Source organism: Anser anser (genome assembly GCF_964211835.1).
Source record: "Anser anser genome assembly, chromosome: 10".
In the NCBI taxonomy this organism is placed as follows: domain Eukaryota; kingdom Metazoa; phylum Chordata; class Aves; order Anseriformes; family Anatidae; genus Anser; species Anser anser.
The window spans coordinates 22,557,442-22,563,454 of record NC_139730.1 but is presented as its reverse complement, the minus strand read 5'-3'; positions in this window follow the sequence as shown (position 1 = coordinate 22,563,454).

The following is a 6,013-nucleotide window of genomic DNA, read 5'->3' as shown; positions in this document are numbered from 1 at the left end:
CTTCTAGCCATCTGCTTAGCCACACAAATCCTAACAGGCCTGCTACTAGCCATACACTACACCGCAGACACTTCACTCGCCTTCTCCTCAGTAGCTCACACATGCCGAGACGTCCAGTACGGATGGCTCATCCGCAACCTCCACGCCAACGGTGCTTCGCTCTTCTTTATCTGCATCTACTTACACATCGGACGAGGCCTCTACTACGGCTCCTACCTATACAAAGAAACCTGAAACACAGGAGTAATCCTCCTACTCACCCTAATAGCAACTGCCTTCGTAGGGTATGTCCTACCATGAGGACAAATGTCATTCTGAGGGGCCACCGTAATCACCAACCTATTCTCAGCCATCCCGTACATTGGGCAAACTCTAGTAGAATGAGCCTGAGGAGGATTCTCAGTAGACAATCCAACCTTAACCCGATTCTTCGCCATCCACTTCCTACTGCCCTTCCTAATTGCAGGAATCACCCTAGTCCACCTAACCTTCCTACACGAATCAGGCTCAAATAACCCACTAGGAATCGTATCAGACTGCGACAAAATCCCATTCCACCCATACTTCTCCATTAAAGACAGCTTAGGGCTTACCCTAATAATCACCCCTCTAATAGCACTAGCCCTATTTTCACCGAACCTCCTGGTTCTTGGAATCCTAGTTGGGAGTGGTTGGCCACATGAGATATACAGGATTTTTACCTGTGATTTAGTCTTGACAAGGCTATGTAATTGGTTTACTAACGTCTCATAAGAAAGAAGCATGAGCGGTTAATGCAGTTGGCTTGAAACCCATCCGCAGTGGTGCAAGTGCACTCTCTGAACTCACTGAAGTGCATTCCCAGTGGTGCCAGTGAACTCTCTGCACTCACTGCACTGCATCCCCAGTGGTGCCAGTGCAATCTCTGGACTCACTGCAGAGCATCCCCAGTGGTGCCAGTGCACTCTGTGGACTCACTGTAGTGCATCCCCAGTGGTGCCAGTGCACTCTCTGGACTCACTGCACTGCATCCCCAGTGGTGTCAGTGCAATCTCTGGACTCACTGCAGTGCATCCCCAGTGGTGCCAGTGCACTCTCTGGACTCACTGCACTGCAGCCCCAGTGGTGCCAGTGCACTCACTGGACTGACTGCACTGCATCCCCAGTGGTGCCAGTGCGCTCTCCGGAGTCACAGCACTGCATCCCCAGTGGTGCCAGTGCACTCTCTGGACTCACTGCACTGCATCCCCAGTGGTGCCAGTGCACTCTCTGGACTCACTGAAGTGCATCCCCATTGGTGCCATTGCACTCTCTGCACTCACTGCACTGCATCCCCAGTGGTGCCAGTGCACTCACTGGACTGACTACACTGCATCCCCAGTGGTGCCAGTGCGCTCTCCGGAGTCACAGCACTGCATCCCCAGTGGTGCCAGTGCACTCACTGGACACACTGTACTGCATCACAGGTGGTGCCAGTGCACTCTCTGCACTCACTGCACAGCATCCCCAGTGGTGCCAGTGCATTCACTGGACTCACTGGACTGCATCAACAGTGGTGCCAGAGCACTCTCTGGACTCACTGCAGTGCATCCCCAGTGGTGCCAGTGCACTCTCTGGACTCACTGCAGTGCATCCCCAGTGGTGCCAGTGCAGTCTCTGGACTCACTGCACTGCATCCCCAGTGGTGCCAGAGCACTCTCTGGACTCACTGCAGTGCATCCCCAGTGGTGCCAGTGCACTCTCTGGACTCACTGCACCGCATCCCCAGTGGTGTCAGTGCACTCTCTGGACTCACTGAAGTGCATCCCCAGTGGTGCCAGTGCACTCTCTGGACTCACTGCAGTGCATCCCCAGTGGTGCCAGTGCACTCTCTGGACTCACTGCAATGCATCCCCAGTGGTGCCAGTGCACTCTCTGGACTCACTGCACTGCATCCCCAGTGGTGCCAGTGCACTCTCTGGACTCACTGCAGTGCATCCACAGTGGTGCCAGTGCACTCACTGGACTCACTGCAGTGCATTCCCTCTGGTGCCAGTGCACTCTCTGGACTCACTGCACTGCATCCCCAGTGGTGCCAGTGCACTCTCTGGACTCACTGCACTGCATCCCCAGTGGTGCCAGTGCATTCTCTGGACTCACTGCAGTGCATCACCAGTGGTGCCAGTGCACTCTCTGGACTCACTGAGGTGCATCCCCAGTGGTGCCAGTGCAATCTCTGGACTCACTGCAGTGCATCCCCAGTGGTGCCAGTGCACTCTCTGGACTCACTGCACTGCATCCCCAGTGTTCACAGTGCACTCTCTGCACTCACTACACTGCATCCCCAGTGGTGCCAGTGCACTCTCTGGACTCACTGCACTGCATCCCCAGTGGTGCCAGTGCACTCTGTGGACTCACTGCACTGCATCCCCAGTGGTGTCAGTGCACTCTCTGGACTCACTGCACTGCATCCCAAGTGGTGCCAGTGCACTCTCTGGACTCACTGCAGTGCATCCCCAGTGGAGCCCGTGCACTCTCTGGACTCACTGAAGTGCATCCCCAGTGGTGCCAGTGCACTCTCTGGACTCACAGCAGTGCATCCCCGTTGGTGCCAGTGCACTCTCTGGACTCACTGCAGTGCATCCCCAGTGGTGCCAGTGCACTCTCTGGACTCACTGAAGTGCATTCTCAGTGGTGCCAGTGCACTCTCTGGACTCACTGCACTGCATCCCCAGTGGTGCCAGTACACTCACAGGACTGACTGCACTGCATCCCTAGTGGAGCCAGTGCGCTCTCTGGACTCACTGCACTGCATCCCCATTGGTGCCAGTGCATTCTCTGGACTCACCGCACTGCACCATGAGTGGTGCCAGTGCACTCACAGGACTCACTGCAGTGCATCCCCACTGGTGCCAGTGCACTCTCTGGACTCACTGTACTGCATCCCCAGTGTTCCCAGTGCACTCTCTGGAGTAACTGCAGTGCATCCCCAGTGGTGCCAAAGCACTCTCTGGACTCCCGGCACCGCATCCCCAGTGGTGCCAGTGCACTCTCTGGGCTCACTGCAGTGCATCCCCAGTGGTGCCAGTGCACTCTCTTGACTCACTGCACTGCATCCCCAGTGGTGCCAGTGTACTCACTGGACTCACTGCACTGCATTCCCCAGTGGTGCTAGTGCACTCTCTGGACTCACTGCAGTGCATCCCCAGTGGTGCCAGTGCACTCTCTGGACTCACTGAAGTGCAATCTCAGTGGTTCCAGTGCACTCTGTGGACTCACTGCAGTGCATCCCCAGTGGTGCCAGTGGGCTCTCTGGACTCACTGCAGTGCATCCCCAGTGGTGCCAGTGCACTCTCTGGACTCACTGCACTGCATCACCAGTGCTGCCAGTGCACTCTCTGGACTCACTGCACTGCATCCCCAGTGGTGCCAGTGCACTCTCTGGACTCACTGCAGTGCATCCACAGTGGTGCCAGTGCACTCTCTGGACTCACTGCACTGCATCCCCAGTGGTGCCACTGCACTCTCTGGACTCACTGCAGTGCATCCCCAGTGGTGCCAGTGCACTCTCTGGACTCACTGCACTGCATCCCCACTGCTGCCAGTGCACTCTCTGGACTCACAGCAGTGCATCCCCAGTGGTGCCAGTGCACTCTCTGGACTCACTGCACTGCATCCCCAGTGGTGCCAATGCACTCTCTGGACTCACTGCATTGCATCCCCAGTGGTGCCAGTGCACTCTCTGGACTCACTGCACTGCATCCCAAGTGGTGCCAGTGCACTCTCTGGACTCACTGCACTGCATCCCCAGTGGTGCCAGTGCAATCTCTCGAGTCACTGCACTACATCCCCAGTGGTGCCATTGCGCTCACTGGACTCACTGTACTGCATCATCAGTGGTGCCAGTGCACTCTCTGGACTCACTGCAGTGCATCCCCAGTGGTGCCAGTGCACTCTCTGGACTCACTGCACTGCATCCCTAGTGGTGCCAGTGCACTCACTGGACTCACTGCACTGCATCCCAAGTGGTACCAGTGCACTCTCTGGAGTCACTGAAGTGCATCCCCAGTGGTGCCAGTGCACTCTCTCGAGTCACTGCACTACATCCTCAGTGGTGCCAGTGCACTCACTGGACTCACTGTACTGCATTCCCAGTGGTGCTAGTGCACTCTCTGGACTCACTGCAGTGCATCCCCAGTGGTGCCAGTGCACTCTCTGGACTCACTGCACTGCATCCCCAGTGCTGCCTGTGCACTCTCTGGACTCACTGCACTGCATCCCCAGTGGTGTCACTGCACTCTCTGGACTCACTGCACTGCATCCCCAGTGGTGCCAGTGCACTCTCTGGACTCACTGCAGTGCATCCCCAGTGCTGCCAGTGCACTCACTGGACTCACTGCAGTGCATTCCCTCTGGTGCCAGTGCACTCTCTGGACTCACTGAAGTGCATCCCCAGTGGTGCCAGTGCACTCTCTGGACTCACTGCAGTGCATCACCTGTGGTGCCAGTGCAATCTCTGGACTCACTGCACTGCATTCCCAGTCGTGCCAGTGCACACTCTGGACTCACTGCACTGCATCCCCAGTGGTGCCAGTGCACTCTCTGGACTCACATCAGTGCATCCCCAGTGGTGCCAGAGCACTCTCTGGACTCACTGCACTGCATCCCCAGTGGTGCCAGTGCACTCTCTGGACTCACTACACTGCAGCCCCAGTGGTGCCAGAGCACTCTCTGGACTCACTGCACTGCATCCCCAGTGGTGCCAGTGCACTCTCTGGACTCACTGCACTGCAGCCCCAGTGGTGCCAGTGCACTCTCTGGACTCACTGCACTGCATCCCCAGTGCTGCCAGTGCACTCTCTGGACTCACTGCACTGCATCCCCAGTATTGCCAGTGCACTCTCTGGACTCACTGCACTGCATCCCCAGTGCTGCCAGTACACTCTCTGGACTCACTGCACTGCATCCCCAGTGGTGCCACTGCACTCTCTGGACTCACTGCAGTGCATTCCCTCTGGTGCCAGTGCACTCTCTGGACTCACTGCACTGCATCCCCAGTGGTGCCAGTGCACTCTCTGGACTCACTGCAGTGCATCCCCAGTGGTGCCAGTGCACTCTCTGGACTCACTGCAGTGCATCACCAGTGGTGCCAGTGCACTCTCTGGACTCACTGAAATGCATCCCCAGTGGTGCCAGTGCACTCTCTGGACTCACTGCACTGCATCCCCAGTGGTGCCAGTGCACTCTCTGGACTCACTGCAGTGCATCCCCAGTGGTGCCAGAGCACTCTCTGGACTCACTGCACTGCATCCTCTGTGCTGCCAGTGCACTCTCTGGACTCACTGCACTGCATCCCCAGTGGTGCCAGTGCACTCTCTGGACTCACTGTACTGCATCCCCAGTGGAGCGCGTGCACTCTCTGGACTCACTGAAGTGCATCCCCAGTGGTGCCAGTGCACTCTCTGGACTCACTGCACTGCATCCCCAGTGGTGCTAGTGCACTCTGTGGACTCACTGCAGTGCATCCCCAGTGGTGCCAGTGCACTCTCTGGACTCACTGAAGGGCATTCTCAGTGGCGCCAGTGCACTCTCTGGACTCACTGCAGTGTTTCCCCAGTGGTGCCAGTACACTCACTGGACTGACTGCACTGCATCCCCAGTGGTGCCAGTGCACTCTCTGGACTCACTGCATTGCATCCCCAGTGGTGCCAGTGCACTCTCTGGACTCACTGCACTGCATCCCAAGTGGTGCCAGTGCACTCTCTGGACTCACTGAAGTGCATCCCCAGTGGTGCCAGTGCAATCTCTCGAGTCACTGCACTACATCCCCAGTGGTGCCAGTGCGCTCACTGGACTCACTGTACTGCATCATCAGTGGTGCCAGTGCACTCTCTGGACTCACTGCAGTGCATCCCCAGTGGTGCCAGTGCACTCTCTGGACTCACTGCAGTGCATCACCTGTGGTGCCAGTGCAATCTCTGGACTCACTGCACTGCATTCCCAGTCGTGCCATTGCACACTCTGGACTCACTGCACTGCATCCCCAGTGGTGCCA